This window comes from Neoarius graeffei, chromosome 22 (assembly GCF_027579695.1).
Source record: "Neoarius graeffei isolate fNeoGra1 chromosome 22, fNeoGra1.pri, whole genome shotgun sequence".
NCBI lineage: Eukaryota > Metazoa > Chordata > Actinopteri > Siluriformes > Ariidae > Neoarius > Neoarius graeffei.
The window spans coordinates 2,813,289-2,832,296 of record NC_083590.1 but is presented as its reverse complement, the minus strand read 5'-3'; the positions used below and the strand labels follow the sequence as shown (position 1 = coordinate 2,832,296).

Sequence of the window (19,008 nt, the reverse complement as noted above, 5' to 3'; positions counted from 1 at the left end):
GTGAATTTAAACCCAGGTTTATTCATTACACTATTAGACACGCAGCATGTCGAATTGAATTGTTCTGTTTGTTTAATCTCATTTGTTTTAATAGGCTGTGCATGTCTCTCTCTTTCTCTTATTCTTCTTACTAACATAATTCTCTTAACACACATTTTGACCTTATTAAGATTTCAGTGAGTTTGGCAATGTTATGAGTGTGGAATCCTTTTGTTACTGAGAAAACACGTGCTCAACAGGCCTGACCAGGCCTGATACACTTTAGATAGCTTCCCTTTTGTCTTAGCTTAGCAACACGAAGCTAATCTGGGCCTACCTCATGCTCAAACACATTTTGGTTAGCTATACAGAACTAGCCTTTTGTCTAAACACATGGTCAAGCCCCTCCTCCACACTCAACATACCAAAACATCAGATAAGAACATTCCAAATTTTATAGCTCCCTCATACACACACACCTTGGCTCAGGCCTAGGGGCCTAACACACACACACACACACACACACACACACACACATATATATATATATACACCTCACTGCTTGTATATATTGATTTATTATTTTTATCTTTGTATAATAAATTCATTTATTATCAAAGCTGTGTATATTCATCTTGTTGGTGTGAACAATATCTGAAGTCCCCAATCGCAAAGAATTCAAAAAGGTGCAGATTTATGTAATATAGTAAGTGATCAATAATAATTTGGAAATATACCATAATCTAGCTGTTTGGTAATTTATCCAGGATTAATGGTATGATTCACTAAATGATTCACTGAATGATTCACTTCAAATGAGACTGATTCTATGGTATGATTCAATTAAAATGAGTCAAAGTAAACGATTCAATGGGATTGATTCATTTTAATTATTAACCTTCAAATTTAATGAGACTGATTTAATGAGACTGATCACTTAATTTCAATAATTAACTGATTGCACCCACACGGTGAGGATGCTCTCTCTCAGTCCTCTGTAGACCAGGGTGAGAGGGCGATGGTTCAGACCAGCTTTCCTGAGCAGACTGATGAAATAAAGCCTTTGCTGGGCTTTTTTCACTGTGGCTGTGGTGTTAAGAGTCCAGCTCAAGTCAGATGTAACCTGCAGTCCCAGGAATCTGTAGCTGCCGGCCCTCTCCACCTCAGTCCCTTTGATGATGAGAGGCTGTAGAGGGGGAGGATTCTTCCTAAAGTCCAGTATTATTTCTTTGGTCTTGTCTGCGTTCAGGATGAGGTCGTTCTCTCCATAGACAAGAATGTTATTTACCAGGGTCCTGTACCCTGACTCGTCTCCCTCCTTGATGAGCCCCAGGATAGTGGTGTCATCAGCATATTTGATGATGATGGTGTTGTCCTGGGTGGAGACACAGTCATGGGTATACAGGGTGAAGAGTTTGGGGCTAAGGCAGCAGCCCTGTGGGGATCCTGTGCTGACTGTGAGCTCAGCAGTCATCTGTCCTCCCATTCTCATCACCTGTGGTCTTTCTGTCAGGAAGTCCAGAATCCAGTTGCAGGTGGGAGTTGGGATACTAAGGTCTGTCAGCTTCTCGGTCAGCTTGCCCAGGCAGATGGTGTTGAAGGCAGAACTGTAGTCCAGGAAGAGCATCCTGGCATACATTCTGCTGCTTTCCAGGTGTTGCAGAGTGTGGTGTAGGGCTATTGCTACCGCGTCGTCCACTGATCGATTGGGATGGTAGACAAACTGAAGGGGGTCGACAGTGTCCGGGACTGTGTGGTTGATGTGTGTGAGGACTAGTTTTTCTAGGCACTTCATGGTGACTGATGTGAGTGCCACTGGCCTGAAGTCATTTAGGGTGGATGTGTCTGGTCTTTTGGGGACTGGTATGATGGTGAAAGATTTGAAAATACGGGGGACTACAGCCTGGGATAATGACAAGTTGAAGATGTCAGCATACACACCAGCTAGTTGTTCCCCACAGGCCTTCAGAATTTTGGGAGGGATTCCGTTGGGTCCCACGGCCTTGTGGGGGTTCATCTTCAGAGCCTTCAGGACCTGTGTGTGTGTGTGTCACCTGAAAGGCAGTGTCCGTAGGGTCACAGGGAGCTTTTGAGGGTGTATTCGTATTCAGCCTGTCGAACCTGGCATAGAAAGTGTTAAGGCTATCTGGCAGGGTGGCATCTCGGGGGTCTGCGGTTGCTGTGGTTCTACTATAGTTTGTGACAGACTGGATTCCTGCCACATACTGCGTGTGTTGTGGTTGAGGTAGTAGCTTTCAAGTTTATGGGAGTGAGCCCTTTTTGCTGCTCTGATGGATTTCTGCACCTCGTACCGGGCTCTCTTATACTCCGCTTGATCTCCTGACTTGAAGGCCTCCCGCCGCTTCCAGATTTTCTGTTTTATGTCCCCATTAAACCAGGGTTTTTGGTTGGGGAACATACGCACAATCCTGGGAGGTGCACATATGGACGTGCACCAGCTGATGTAGTCGCTCACAGTCTCTGTGTATTCGTGGATGTCATTAGTGGGTTCTTTGAAAGTTCTCCAGGCTGTGGCCTCTAACCAGCTCTGCAGGCTAGCCTGTGCACCTTCAGTCCAGGTGCTAACGGTTCTGACTGTGACTGGTTTTGTCTTGAGCCTTTTGTTGTAAACTGGTTTGAGCCAGATTGCCAGGTGGTCAGACTTTCCAAAATGGGGTTTTGGTTCAGCTGAGAAGGTGTTTCTGATGTTGCTGGAGCAATGATCCAGTGTTTTATTTCCCCTGGTGGGAAAAGTCACAAACAGATGCAGTTTAGGCATGTTTTTCCAGAGATTGCAATGGTTAAAATCTCCCAGAATTATGACGGCAGCATCAGGATACGTGTTTTCATGCTCACTGATCATGTCATGTAGCTCCTTCAGTGCAGCCTTCTCCTTGGCAGAGGGGAGGATATCCACGACACTCACAATGATGCATTGCAGTTCTCTGGGCAGATAAAATGGTCTTAGCTTCAAAGTCAGATATTCCACATTTTCAGAACAAGATTTTGAGATGATCTTACAGTCGGTACACCAGGACTGTTTGACGAGGGCGGCCATTCCTCCTCCGCGAGTCTTGCCGCTTTCCACAGCGCTTCAGTCCTCTCTGAAGACCGTGTAGCCATCTGGTGTTATTGCCTCGTCGGGTGTCCTCTCCCCCAGCCAGGTTTCACAGAAACACAATATGGAGCAATCCTGAATGTCCTTCTGCGTGGAAATCCAAGCGTGGAGTTCGTCCATTTTATTTTCCAGAGACTGAATGTTTGCAAACAATATGACCGGGAGGGTTAGCCTTCCATTGCTAACCAAGCGCCAGAGCCTTCGGTCAGCTCCTCCCCGTCTGCCGCACCTCCGCTTCGGCCTGTTGTTCTCAGGGGAGCTCCCTGTCGGGGGCCGGCCTAGCATCAAGTCAGCATAGCATGTTAGCTCAGGGTAGGATTCCAGCATGCTCTGGTCAAAAAGTCTGAAATGACTCCGCTGTCTCAGCTGTAATAAGATCGCCCAATCATAAAAAACGTTAGCAGAGTGTGTCTTAACTCGGCACAAAAAAGTAAGAAGGAAAAGAAGACAAAGAAGTAACTTGACTCGGAGAGCTCCGCGACGTCACTCTCTGGGGAGCGCCATCTTAAATAAAAATCTAGAATTGAAGAAGTGTGTACTTTCTTTCCCATTATATATATATATGTGCATCTCAAAATGTGTCAAAATATCTCAAAAAATGTCCAGAAGATGATCATCGACACTCTCCACAAGGAGGATAAGCCACAGAAGGTCATTGCTGAAAAGGCTGGCTGGAAAAGGTACACAAGCAAAAGGGATGAGCACAGCCTTGAGAGGATCATCAAGAAAAGTTGATTCAAGAACTTGGGAGAGCTTCATAAGGAGTGGACTGCGGCTGGGGTCAGTGCACCAAGAGCCACCACGCACAGACGTCTTCAGGAAAGGGGCTACAACTGTCACATTCCTAATACCAAGCCCCTCCTGAACCAGAGACAATGTCAGAAGCGTCTTACCTGGGCAAGGGAGAGAAAAAGCTGCACTGTTGCTCAGTGGTCCAAAGTCCTCTTTTTAGATGATTCTGAATTTTGTATTTCACTTGAAACATTTTGCATTTCATTTGAAACATCATACTGGACTTCAAGCACCTTGGATTCTGTGCCTCTCCGTTCTTCCTCCAGATTACAGGACCTTGAGTTCCAAATTAAATGCAAAATTTACTTTCATGTGAAAAGAGGACTTTGGACCACTGCGCAACAGTCCAGTTCTTTCTCTCCTTAGCCCAGGTAAGACGCTTCTGATGTTGTCTCTGGGTCAGCAGCAGCCTGATATTAGGAATGTGACAGTTGTTATACAGTGCTGGAGTTGAATTCGAACTGGAAGCATGAATCTGAACACTTTCTGAAAACAGAATTCAAAATGGCAGGGGACAAAAACGAAGTTACTCAACTTGTAGAAGCCCTCGGAAGGAAAAGCAGATGGAGTCTCGAAACGGGTGCATTCACATTTATTTCGTCGTTCTTTCAGCACCGTGAAACTAAAATTTAATAACAAAATGTACATCTTTCACAAACAAGAAGACTAGTCCATTAATAAAGATAAGAGTCCATGTACAAGCACAATTCCTACACCTTACACCTTCACAATTCACATCACCATAATTACACGTTTACCAATAAGCACAGCCTACACACATTACAAAACATTCATAGTCACATGTCCTCAATAGCGACACTCACGGTTCACACATTTCACTAATTATCTTAACAACAAACAAAAAAGAAAAAAAAGAGACATTGCATACCTCGCTCCACTTTCCAAGGGTGCAAACTAGCAGTCCATTCGGCAATCCATTAACACTCCGTGTTGCCACTTGTAAACACTTCAACTCAGAATTCCAACTTTGTTGAGACATAAAAAAAAACTTCTAAAACTTAGACAAAGGTGGATTCACGCCATGTGTGTGTGCTGTGCTGTATGTTCAAAGTCAGACCAAAAACGTCAATATACTTTTATAAAATGTCTACCATATTGGAGCTGTTGTCTGCGCATGCGCATCATCACCAAGGGATTTCAAAATAAAAGTTGCAGAACATAAGCGGTCACTTACACTCCCACCAAATCATGTTATGATGAATGAAGTGCAAACGAATATGAATCACCCATGATTTCTAGGCATAGAGCACATCTTAAATTCTTACATACAAGAAAAAAATAAAATAAAAATGTATAATGCATGTGGTGTGGGTGGAAACTGTTTACTAAGCTTCAAGTAGTAAGAATAATTTTTGGATAGGCCGTTCAACAACTGAGGTTTTAAACGTGTAGGGTCCTTTCTTTATCAGATTTCGATCTCCAACTTGCACCTTGACACGACGAACCAGCCCATCAGCTCCTTCTGTGACATCAATCACACGTCCAAGATGCCACTCATTCCTAGGGAGCATATCCTCCTTAATAATGACCAGGTCATTTATCCTTAGATTCCTCCGGGGTGCATGCCACTTCTGTCTCAAGGAAACATTCTGGAGATATTCTCTCCTCCACCTACTCCAGAACTGCTCAACAAGGTATTGTACCCTGCGCCACCTTTTTGCAACATACAAGTCCTCCCTCACAAACTTTCCAGGTGGTGGCGAGGCAATTTTGGACTTCATCAAGACAAGGTGATTTGGAGTCAAAGGCTCCAATGAATGGGGGTTGTTAATTCCCTCAACACTTAAAGGTCGACTGTTTACAATAGCCATTGCTTCGTAGAACAGTGTTCTGAGAGATGAGTCATCTAATCTCCCTGAGCATTGAGCAACAGTAACATTTAACACATTCTGGATTGTACGGATTTGGCGCTCCCAAATGCCCCCTGCATGACTAGCAGAAGGAGCACTGAATATGAATTCGCATTGCTTATCTGCCAGAAAAACTTCTAGTGCCTTTATATCGCATTGCTTAAGGGCTTCTTTGAGCTCATTTTTAGCGCCAACAAAATTTGTGCCTTGGTCTCAGCGTAGCTGACTGACAGCTCCTCTCAGACTAACAAAACATCTTAGGGCATTGATAAGACAGTCCATAGACATGTCTTCCAACATTTCAATATGGACTGCACGTGAATACAAACATGTAAGAATGAGCTCATATCGCTTGTACTTCTTTCGACCCCTTTTAACTATAAATGGGCCAAAGCAGTCCATCCCACAAAATGTGAAGGGGGCTGAAACTTGGCAGCGTTCTTTGGGGAGATCTGCCATCTTTTGTTCCTCTACAGGTCGTCTAAGCTTTCGACATTTTACACATTTGTGAATGTGGCAGCGGGGGCTTGGTCAAGCACCGGTCTGTGACAGGAGGGCGGAGTTGGGGAAGGTAAGTGGCAGAATCGCTTCACCTGAGTGTCATTAACCTGTGTTTTGTGTGTTCTCCCCAGTAAACCGCCCTATTTAAGGAGGGAGAGCGAGAGCAGAGGAGATGATCCCCGGACGAGACGCTGTGTGTCTGTGTGTCTCTCTCGCTATTTGAACATTATTGTAAACCTGAAAAGTGTGGCAATAAAGCCGATAGCTAAACCTGATCTCTGTCCTGCCGTCCTCTGTGCTCCACCCACACGCGATCTTCGCTACAGTGGGGTGAAGCGATTCTGCCACTTACCTTCCCCAACTCCGCCCTCCTGTCACAGACCGGTGCTTGACCACACCCCCGCTGCCACAGTGAACAAAGTTGGCTACAGTCTTACTCCCACCTTGAACCCAAAAGCCATTATTTCGCAGCTCCATCAATGTTTGATTACACCCCTGGTGGCAGATCTGGGTATGATAATAAGCTATTATCAACTCTGTAATATGGCTGCCCTTTGGGAGAATGATGGGGTGCTTTAGCTCTTGACTCAGTGCTGCCTCTTTCAGTCTCCCACCAACACGAAGTAGACCTGCTTCTAGAAAGGGGTCCAGGCAAAACAGAGAACTTGAACTTGGAAGACTCGTGCCATTGCAACTCGTTTGGAGGACCTTCATCTCTGATGCGAAGGCTTGTTGTTGGGCCATTTCAATCACGATCTCTGCAGCTCTCTTCCGTTCTTCAACAGACACACAGTCAGCATATGATGAAGTTTCTTTGGATCCCATTCTCTTAATCCTTGCAATCACCTTGATGAGCTTTGTCCAGGAGGAAAACCGATCCAAATGTCTTAAGATATCACTTGTTTTACTAACTTGAGTAGCAAATACCTGGACTGCTCTAACCTCTGGATCTCCGACAAGCAATTCAATTGAGGCCTTAGGGGGTAGCATCACATCCTTTCCCCACAGGAATTTGGGTCCACATAGCCAGTTAGATGACATGATTTCCTCTGCGCTGACACCCCTTGAGGCAAGGTCGGCCGGATTTTGTGTTGTATCAACATAGTGCCATTGATTTGGATCTGTACTACTCCTTATCAATTGCACGCGGTTGGCCACAAATACATGAAACCGCCGTGCTTCATTAAAAATATACTCCAACACCACCTGAGAGTCAGTTCAAAAGAATTCTTCATCAATTTTCATTTGCAATTCAGTTCTTAACATGATACTCATTCTAGCAGCAGTAACAGCCGCTGACAACTCCAATCTTGGAATACTTAAAATTTTCACTGGGGCAACTCTTGCCTTTGCCTTTACAAAGCTACAATGGATCTCTCCCTTGTTGTCCATGTATCTTAGGTAGGAACACGCCCCATATCCTGTACTGCTAGCATCCGCAAAGTGGTGCAGCTCAATCCTGACAATTTTCCCAAGGTTGTGCGAGGCATTACATCGGGGTATAGTGATGTCCTTCAACTTTCTTAGTCCATTCTTCCACTCCTCCCACCGTGATTGCAAACTTACAGGAATGGGATCATCCCACCCAACGCCTCGGTGACATAGCTCCTGCAGGATACATTTTCCTTTCATGGTAAATGGAGCTACAAACCCAAGTGGGTCATACAGAGAAGCGACAGCTGACAGGATACCACGGCAAGTTGGAGGGTAGTCTTTGACGTCCATACTGAAAGTGAATGTGTCTGTTTCCATGGACCACTGAATCCCAAGTATATGTCCTTCTGATACAATACCTGGATTAAGACTGAGAGGATCAGTAGTTTCTGCTCTTTCTGATGCAGCTACACAGGTAAGTACTTGTCTTCGGTTTGAATTGAACTTATGCAAACACAAACCTGCACTCCTACAAAGTTGCTGTGCCCCGACAATCAATTATTTAGCCTCTTCCTCTGTTGGAACACTAATCAACCCGTCATCCACATAGAAATTGTTCTCTATAAAGGCTGATGCTAGAGGATATTCCATCTTATGTTGTTGTGCCAGATACCGGAGTCCATAATTAGCACACCCAGGCAAGGAGGCGGCACCAAAAAGGTGGACTGTCATTCTATTTTCCTGAGGCTCTGCATTCAATTGACCTCCCTCCATTCAGGCACAACAGAGAATTGATGAAACATTTTCTCAATGTCGCAAATCACAGCAATAGCCTCTTTTCTAAATCATAAAAGTACTCCCACCAAGGAGTTGGTCAAATCAGGGCCTGTTAGCAGTGTGTCATTCAAGGATATTCCATTAAACTTAGCAGAGCAATCAAACACAACTCTAAGTTTATCTGGCTTTTTGGGGTGGTATACCCCATGATGTGGGATATACCACACAATTTCTTTCTCGGAAGCTGCCGGGGCCAATTCTGCATCACCTCTATCCATTATGTCTTTCATAAAGGCTGTGTACTGATCATAATACTGCTTGTTTGCCTTCAACCTTTTCTTCAGGTGTTGTAGCCTAATGGTAGCCAGCTTCTTATTATTTGGAATAATTGGTGCATCAGTGCCCTTAAAGGGAAGTGGCATCTCATAATGCCCATTGTCCTTCTGCTTAATATTGGCACTCAAGAACTGGATAAACTGAACATCCTCCTGGGACACATATTTATCTTCGTGGGTCTTTTCATTAAAGTCAAACTCCAACACCTTTATTACTTCTGGGGCAGAGGGCACTGGGATTTCCCTTACTGAAATTCGATGAACAAAGCTTTGGTTTCCTTGCCTGTCTAAATGGGGATTCACTGACCCAATGATACTCCAATCTAATGCAGTTCTTTGAGCAAAGGGTTCATTTTCACTGCCTGCGATGACCTCAAGGGGGGCTAATGCTGACTGGCAGTCATAACCAATTAGTAGTCCCACTTCACAATCTTGCAAAGGTGACATTTTGCCCTTTAGATGTTTCAAATATGACCACTGGAGTGCAGTGCTGTTAGTGGGAATGTGTGACTTATCGACTGGAATGAAATCCCGAGTATAGGCTTGCTTCACATACAATTCAGAGTTCAGCCCTCTAACCTGTAGACTGCTAACAACCTTACTTGCTATTACTATATTGGCAGCAGTCATGGTGCTCAACTTAAGTTGTACTGGAAGTCCGGGCACACCGAGTTCAGAAGCTAAATCATCTAATATGAAAGTAGAGTCACTTTGTGTATCAAGTAATGCATAAGTGAGAACTTCCTTCCCTGATACTGCTATTGAAGACACAAGAACAGGGACAATGCTAGATGTAGCTAAAGCATGTTGTGTCAAGGCATGTGAATTAACAATGTGTTTCCTCAGTTGTGCGTTCCCCCATGGCCCCAGGGTCAGCTGGCGTGATTTCATTTGGAGTTACTCTTCCTTCTATGTGCAGACATGTTGGATGACGTCGACCACACGTGTTGCAAGTATGACGCCTTTTACAGTCTTTAGTAATGTGTCCTTTCCTTAAGCAGCCAAAACAAAGGTGATGTTCATAAATGAACGCTCTTTTAGCATCTATAGATTTTACAGCAAAGGTTGGACATCTAGCAACACCATGAGCTGCATCTTGGCAACATAAGCAAGGTGGCCATGCTTTTGACTGTTCTGTCTCTATAGAAGAGTCCTTCGCTTCAGTGACTGTGCTTAAGGTTTTAACTCGCTGTGAAATCCTCTCATCCATTGTTTTGATATTCAGCAGAAATGGTGAAGCAATGGAGTTACATGCTATTCGTGCTTCCTTTGCCATGAACTCAGCAAAATGCACAAAGCTTGGATAATTTCCACTTTCATCTAATTTTTCTACGACAATACGACTCCACCTGCGCACTAACCAATCAGGGAGCTTTTTAAGAAGTTTGTGGTTCTCCTCACAATCATCCAGAATGCTTAGTCCCTTTACATGTGGAATGGCCTCGGCACATCCTCTAAGAAAATCAGCAAACTCTCTAAGAGCAATTGGGTCATTGGCAGCAATCTTTGGCCACTTTACAAGCTTGTCTCTGAAGGCCTTTTGGATAATGAATGGACTCCCATATCTATCTTGAAGCACTGCCCAAGTGCCCTGATAGGCATCCTCTGCGTTTCGGTAGAAAAATCCTTCCACCGCCTTGTGTGCTTCTCCTGCAAGATAACTCTTTAAATAAAGCATTTTTTCGGCAACAGGAAGTGGCCTCTGATCGATTAAGGCGTTAAAGGACAATTGCCAATCTATGAATTTCAAGGGATCACCGGTGAATGTCGTAGGTTCTGGAACAGGTAGACGACTTAGAGTAAATGAACTAGCAATTTCTCGTGCTAAATTGACTGATGGATTTGTCAAGGTTCCTTGTAATGCATAATGTGACTGAAAGAGTGTGGCTTGGGCATTTAATGGAAGTTTTGAAGTGTTTTGGTGGTCCTCTGGGGTTTGAAGTTGTTCACTGCCACGAATGAGGCCTACATTGTCATTGTAGGCTTTAACACGTGCTGCTGCTACCTTTACATCACTGTCAGCTTGTAGCTGTTGAAGCTTTATTTTTTCCTTTTGCATTTTTAATTTAATTTCAGCTTCCTTTGCTTTCCATTCCTGCTCCATTTCATCAAGCTTCGATTGTTGAGCATGCAGCTCTTGCATAGCCTTTGCCTGTTCCACCTTGGCAGCAAATTCCGCCTCAGCATTGGCACGTTTGCTGGACGCCGCAGAGTTGGCATTGGAGACTTTATCCGATTCCTTAGACAGCCCAGAGACCACAGTTTCTGTGTTTGTTCTACCAAAGACTGATCCATACTCCTGTTTATTCAATATCTGTCTCACTCTTTCCTTTTCAAGTTGGTCATTAAATTCATGTGTGCTCTTTAGTCGTCTAGCGACAAGTTCACAAATATCTGATGTTATAGATCCACATGCATCCATTCGTTTTACAATGTCTGGAGTTGTACTACGGTTTCGCTGCATGGCCTGATAATGTTCAGCAATCACCTTGTGTTTAGACTCAATATTGACTTGGTATAATTCAAGCTCCTCATGTGAGCAACAGGACTTTGTGTTCTTATATCCTTCGCTGACTTTCTCCACAATTCATAAGCCTTATTAAATGCTTTCTCATTTTTTTTGCGGCCTGTTCATGTAAGGCTTGCCCCTTCTCTGTTAACTTTCGCTCGCGGGGGCTGGACCGAATAACTTGTGTTTGATTTGCTTCTCCAAAGATCTCCAACATCTCTGCTTCTTCAGTCTGTTTGGATATATTATTTATCTATGTCTATATTGAGTAAGTAAGTGTAGTAGGTATGTGCTCAACTCTGGTAATTACATTCAGTTTGCACATTTAAAACGATTTTATAAAATTACCCAACGGTCTGATAAACACACAACCCCAGTGAATAGGCTATTTCCATTTCGCAACCTTCAATGTCTGTGTTAAATGTCACTGAATTTCACTTGTAGGTTACTAAGTCTGAAAAAGTCTCTAGCGGTGGACTTATCTGTAGACCATGGATGGAAATTCGTGCACATTCAGCACGCTGGTCCTGGTGGATGGTCCTGGTGGAGCATGGTGGTTGACTCAAGCCTAGTGACGAGTTTCACTGTAGCAGCCCTCGGAAGGAAAAGCAGATGGAGTCTTGAAATGGGTGCATTCACATTTATTTCGTCGTTCCTTCAGCACCGTGAAACTAAAATTTAATAACAAAATGTACATCTTTCACAAACAAGAAGACTAGTCCAGTAATAAAGATAAAAGAGTCCATGTACAAGCACAATTCCTACACCTTACACCTTCACAATTCACATCACCATAATTACACGTTTACCAATAAGCACAGCCTACACACATTACAAAACATTCAGAGTCACATGTCCTCAATAGCGACACTCACGGTTCACACATTTCACTAATTATCTTAACAACAAACAAAAAAGAAAAAAAAACAGACATTGCATACCTCACTCCACTTTCCAAGGGTGCAAACTAGCAGTCCATTCGGCAATCCATTAACACTCCGTGTTGCCACTTGTAAACACTTCAACTCAGAATTCCAACTTTGTTGAGACAAAAAAAAAACTTCTAAAACTTAGACAAAGGTGGATTCACGCCATGTGTGTGTGCTGTGCTGTATGTTCAAAGTCAGACCGAAAATGCCAAAATACTTTTATAAAATGTCTACCATATAGAGATCTTGCAGTCACGTGACCGGAAAGTACACAGACGCCATCTTGTCGGGCAACAACACCGCTGAATACTGCTGCACTCTTGTACAGAATGGATCACTTTCAACCGACGGACTACACGGCTCATTTTTCTAATGCACAGATAATTAGATACATGTCTAAAATAAACGGTCTACAGATTTGTGACCCTTATGGCTTACCGGACGGCAAGGGCGTAACCATGGTATAAATATTGGGGGGGTCCAAATTTGAGCCCTTCCCAAAATATTTTTAAGTGCATTTCGCCAATTTTCATATGGGCCTATTGATAAAGATGTGCTTATCTAGAACATTGTTTTGATGAATACAATTACCAATGAACATGTTAACATTTATATCTTGTTTTTTTATTGTGTATCAGGCAAAACACAAAACAGAATGTGCAACTGCAAAACATGTAACGCAATACAACATACAAAAAACATGTAAAACACTGCATGAAAATCTGTCACACCAGAGCTAGTCTCACACACACACACACACACACACACACACACTTCAAACAAATGCAGAAATGCCAAATTGCTACAAAAAAATGGCTACCAAAGCAATAGAAAGGAGCATTACCCTGGTTAATAGGTCAAAACAACATAGAACTTTGTAGAAAATATATTGACTTTATCTAAATAAATGGCCCAAAAATATGGAGGCGTTCAAGAATAGAGGGCTACCGTGTGACGTCACCGTACCGCGAGATTTTGTTAGGGCGCCATATTGGAAGACCTCAAGTACATACATACATACATACTCACAATATAAAACAAACTACGAGCGAGAGTGAAGTGACACGATGGCTGATAATTCTGGTTATGTGAGTACATTACCAGCTGCAGAAAGGGCACGGTATGTGGAGAAACTCGCTGTGATTGATGGGTTTGACCCATATGATAAGACTCGGGGCAAGGGAGAATGGAAACATAAGGAGGACCGGACACCAATTCTGCCATCTGTTTGCTACCCAGACATTGTAAACTATTTGTTGTTTACACCCAGTGCCTACACTGCTGATGAATTGAAAGCCTACAAAGGGCTACAGGCTTACAATTATGTTGTTAGTGGCTTGGTTCGTGATATTACAGCTGTTGTTAAGAATAACCTACACATAGTTATGGCCAAGGTAATCTTGTTGATATTTATCTTTTAATAATATATCTTTTCAGTTGAAAAATTAATACTTTTTGTTCCTATTAAGGTATCCATAATTTAGGTTAATTTATCCAAATTATACATATGTATTTATGATATATGCCTACACAACAACTATGCTTTATTTATATAATAGGAGGGAGAGCAAGCCCCAAACCATCCTAAATTATTATTATTATTATTATTATTATTATTATTATTAAATTGTAGAAGTCTGGGAGGCTTGTTCCTCATACAGATCAACTTGGGGCCAATTTAGCGTGTTTTAAATCTGAATTTCTTGCGTTTGCTTACCTCAAAGTGTCCGCAGATCATGCACAGACTTATCCATTATATCCACAGTTTTTTGCCAAGTCTCACACAGGTTTCTTTCAAGTCTACTGTTGGGCCAATAAATCATAAATAAAACAGCTCAGATTTGTTTGTTTAAGTCGTTTGCCACTCCACTTTATTCTCGTGGGTTCACATACCGCTGCCATTATTTCCCCCTAATCACGAGTTTGTTGGTCTTCCAATATGGTGCAGGGTCTGTTTACTTCCGGTTTCGGGTGACGTCAGTGAAATCCCTCTAATAGAGGGACTGACCAAAATGATAATTATGAGTGACCAAAATGATAATTATCTCATCTCATTATCTCTAGCCGCTTTATCCTTCTACAGGGTCGCAGGCAAGCTGGAGCCTATCCCAACTGACTACGGGCGAAAGGCGGGGTACACCCTGGACAAGTCGCCAGGTCATCACAGGGCTGACACATAGACACAGACAACCATTCACACTCACATTCACACCTACGGTCAATTTAGAGTCACCAGTTAACCTAACCTGCATGTCTTTGGACTGTGGGGGAAACCGGAGCACCTGGAGGAAACCCACGCGGACACGGGGAGAACATGCAAACTCCACACAGAAAGGCCCTCGCCGGCCACAGGGCTCGAACCCAGGACCTTCTTGCTGTGAGGCAACAGCGCTAACCACTACACCACCGTGCCGCCCCAAAATGATAATTATGACTGACCAAAATGATAATTTTATTTAATTTATTTACATTTAATTAGAGGATAGTATGCTCTTATTACTAGCCTACTGATGACATGCAGCCTATGATGAGGTTAGAAATAATGCAAAGTTGTTTTAAGGACTCGTAATACAATGCTCTTTACCAGTTCATCTTCAGAGCAGGTCTCTGTCTGTTCCCTTCCTCCATCATGCCTGTGACTCTCTGTGACAGACTCATCATGTCTGTGACTCATCTGGCAAAAAAGGCGAATGTCAGCCCGTTGGTCCTTCCTTTTCTTTGCGGCTACCGCCATTTGAATGTGTCCACCAGCAGCCTACCTGACAGTCCGACTGAGTGGATTTTCAAACCAACTAAGCCGCACTACGGCATCATGGGCTGACCCAAGTGCACAATCATAGGGGGCACTGGCGTAACGCAAGTACTTGGGGCCCCCCTGCAGCTACTAAAAGTGTCCCCCCCCAAGGCCACCCTGCCACGGCCTCCTCTCTCTCTGTATATCTCTCTTTTGATTGCTGAAAAGTGTGAAAAAAGTGCCAGGGCTCAGCCCCTGACAGCCCAGGCCCATTTAAACACGTATAGAAGTGCCTAACCCATAGGCCTAGATGTTTTGTTAATTCATTCATATTCAGTACACCAGCAGAGTAGGCTATCCATTTATTACAAATAAATCCAACAATAAAAATGGTGTATGACGTGACAAAGCTCACAGTTCATACAGCTCAGTAAGCAGTAACGATAACAGTAACATTAATAATGATAATTACATAAGGTTCAATAAGGTTTAGGAAAATAAAAATTAAACTATTTTAAAAGCCAGAGTATGGTTAAATAAAATACATCATAAGTTTAAGTAAAAGTTTGCATAAAGAATAAATCTGTCAAACACAGGGGTGCAAGCAACTAACATTTACTCACGTTACTGTTATGAGAAGTTTTATGAGTAATATAAAAATGAGTAATTTTAATTTTACTCAAGTAAATTTTGACCTAGGTATCTTATTCAATTACAATGGAACCAGGCCTGAAAAGGCCTACTGAGTAAAAATGAAATGCAGCACAATAATAAAACAATCTGGCGGAAATTAAAGAAAATTACGCTACCTTGTGTGCAGTTTTTTTTTTTTAACTATTTTACATAACCAACCTATCTTGGATCAATGTGTTGGATGATGGCTGGTGGTCATGGAGAACAATATTCAAGAAAAAGAAACATTGAATTATTGAGAAGAAAGATAATAAAAAGTAACTTTTATTCAAATCCCATTTTAAATCAGGTACTTTTTCACTCATTAGCCTCGTTTTAACTGCACTAGTCCCCCCCGGCCCTACCTGTTAGTGCATCATGAACTGGAGGATAAGGCCTAACTCTCCCAAAAACGGATGAAATTTTGGGCAGTGTGGATGTAAATTCTTCTTTTTTCTTTTTGATTTGCTGCTTTTGAGCACCACTGTTTTCTCTGGTACGCTTCATTGTTGTGTTTATTATTTTCATGTTTCATCGGACTTTTTCGTGCATTGAATCACATCGGGTGACGGGCCCCCCCTAGCGGTCGGCCCCCCCGCCTGGCGGGGGCTGCGGGGGTATACTTTACGCCAGTGATAGGGGGTGGTCACAAAGTTTTTTTGTTTGTTTGTTTGTTTCTCTGTGCTTCCTAAATTGAAAGTAAATCGGACATAACAAGTGAAGGATTCATTATATAGCCATGGTTCAGGATGGCATATTATTTTTCTCATATTGATTTAATACGCCAAATATTGGGGGGGACAGATTGGTACTTTCCCAATATTGGGGGGGACATGTCCCCCCCAGTGCCTATGGTGGTTACGCCCATGCCGGACGGAGTTTTCACGACCGCGACATAAAAAAAACAGAGAGCCATCATAGAATACTTTTACGATACATCCACAATTCTAACAAAAACATATATGTTTGTGTGGATTTACATATAAAAGGCATATACATTTTAAACTGTAAAATATAATTTAAAACTACAAACATTCCATGAAGCATACAAAGACAGTGTAATTCATCATACACATTATCTGTAAAAACCATGCACAATGTTCACTTCATACATACTAGATTTTCATAAATTTGTATGAGGATAATGCAAAAAGTGCCACTTTCAGGAGTAAATCATACATGGCATATATATTTATTTATAAGTCCTTATAAGGATTGATCCTTATATTTATAAGGATTTACTACTAAGACAGTGGTAAACTCTTATAAGTTCTTTACTGGTTTTTTTTCGTACCACACCGCTAAAGACCCAATCCACCCCGCCCCAACCCTCTTTTCTCAGGCTCCCACTTCCCGGAATTTTTTTATTAGAGCAAGTCATAAACTTATGCTGCAAATAACCACATGGATATACTGAAATAAATACATGACGAACCTGAGATGAAATGGTCACTGCACAGGCGCCAGTGATCGCTCCTTCCAGTCGGTACCCATGCCTTGTTCTTGTTGTTTGGATCAGATAATTAGATACATGTCTAAAATAAACGGTCTACAGATTTGTGACCCTTATGGCTTACCGGACGGAGTTTTCACGACCACGACATAAAAAAAACAGAGAGCCATCATAGAATACCTTTACGATACATCCACAATTCTAACAAAAACATATATGTTTGTGTGGATTTACATATAAATCCACACAAACTTCCGATAGCAGCAATCCATTTTGCGCGCCTGTCAGGGTCCCGTGGCAGCCTATGAAACTTTCTTCCTGTTTTCTGACCTCTCCTGTTGTGGCATTTATATGCCATGCAAGTATCCGGCATTGTGGCACGGTAATTTTTGAATATTTCGGCAAAAAAAAAAAGAAAGTCAGCGTCGGAAAGGCGGCGGAAAGATGGCGCTTGACCGCCAAGATGGCGCTTGACCGCCAAGATGGCGCTTGTCTACAATCTGGAGCGGATGTGACGTCACATGCTTCTTCTTCTTCTTCTTTTGGGTTTACTGGCGGGTTACGCTTGGTTTGCGCATACCTCCACCTACTGGTTCCTGGGAGACTCTGCTACCCTCTACTACTTAAATGCGGGCATATAGAGATCTTGCATGTGACGTCACAGCCGATCCAGGTTGTGACAGACGCCATCGTGTCGGTCAAACGCCATATTCCGCCTTCTACTTCTGGTTCTACTTCTGCTTTTACTTCTACCTTTTCTTCTGGAAAACCCTACTATATACAATTCTACTACAACGGCTGTGGCTCCAAGCTCTCCCTACCTGTGCACGTTTTTTGTTTTTTGTGTGTATTTTTGCGTGTTGTTCGTCTGTACCGGACTTCAATATCCACTACAACCGTATGGACTTACTGGACATTGGTTTCCAGCAGAAAATGACGGTTTGTAGCGATTTCCATCGCATGCACAACATTCCGGACGAGAAAAAAAAAAAACATTCTGGACGAGATAGCGGGGTCTCCGTGGATTGTTATCGGAAGCAAAGCGAAGGAGGTGGCGCCGGGAGCAAAAGCGAGGCTGCAGGCAGCAAAAGCGAGGCTGCAGGCAGAGCGGCCTGTTGACTAAACTCAGAAAACAGCTACTCAAACCTCCACTGCCAAGCCTCTACCTCTCCAACGCCAGATCCATGTAAACAACATGGACGATTTGGAATTACCTTATTCTATTCTATAATCGGCTGGTCAGTGCTATACTCAATACTTAAGTGACTTACCCATCCAATGAGGATTGTTATTTTCTTGTTACAAGATGCCACATCTGAGTCGCTGACAAATCCTGAATTTCTGTAGAGATAACTGTGCAGAGATTTATAAGCACGCAGTGCTTCACCACTGAAAAGCGAGAGAAAGTTGATGAGGTAATCATACACGTCCGGGTATTCCGCTGGCAGTTCAAAATCCGGTCGTGAAAACTCCGTCCGGAAAGCCATAAGGGTCACAAATCTGTAGATCGTTTATTTTAGACATATATCTAGTTATCTGTTCATTAGAAAAATGAGCCGTGTAGTCCGTCGGTTGAAATTGATCCATTCTGTACACGAGTGCAGCAGTATTCAGCTGTGTTGTTGCCCGACACGATGGCGGTTGTGTACTTCCCGGTCACTTGACTGCAAGATCTCTATAGCCGGGTGGCACGGTGGTGTAGTGGTTAGCGCTGTCGCCTCACAGCAAGAAGGTCCTGGGTTCGAGCCCCGGGGCCGGCGAGGGCCTTTCTGTGCGGAGTTTGCATGTTCTCCCCGTGTCCGCGTGGGTTTCCTCCGGGTGCTCCGGTTTCCCCCACAGTCCAAAGACATGCAGGTTAGGTTAACTGGTGACTCTAAATTGACCGTAGGTGTGAATGTGAGTGTGAATGGTTGTCTGTGTCTATGTGTCAGCCCTGTGATGACCTGGCGACTTGTCCAGGGTGT

General features: G+C 43.1%; 1 protein-coding gene across 1 annotated transcript in view; it reads right to left on the bottom strand.

The window, feature by feature from the left end:
• LOC132870525 (GTPase IMAP family member 8-like) overlaps nucleotides 1–17,441 on the bottom strand; it is a 44,978-nt gene extending 27,537 nt beyond the window's left edge. The window contains exon 1 of the mRNA XM_060904196.1: nucleotides 17,027–17,441. The gene's annotated coding sequence lies outside the window, so the exon portion shown is untranslated. The remainder of the gene's footprint in view (nucleotides 1–17,026) is intronic.
• Between the last annotated feature and the right edge of the window lie 1,567 nt (nucleotides 17,442–19,008).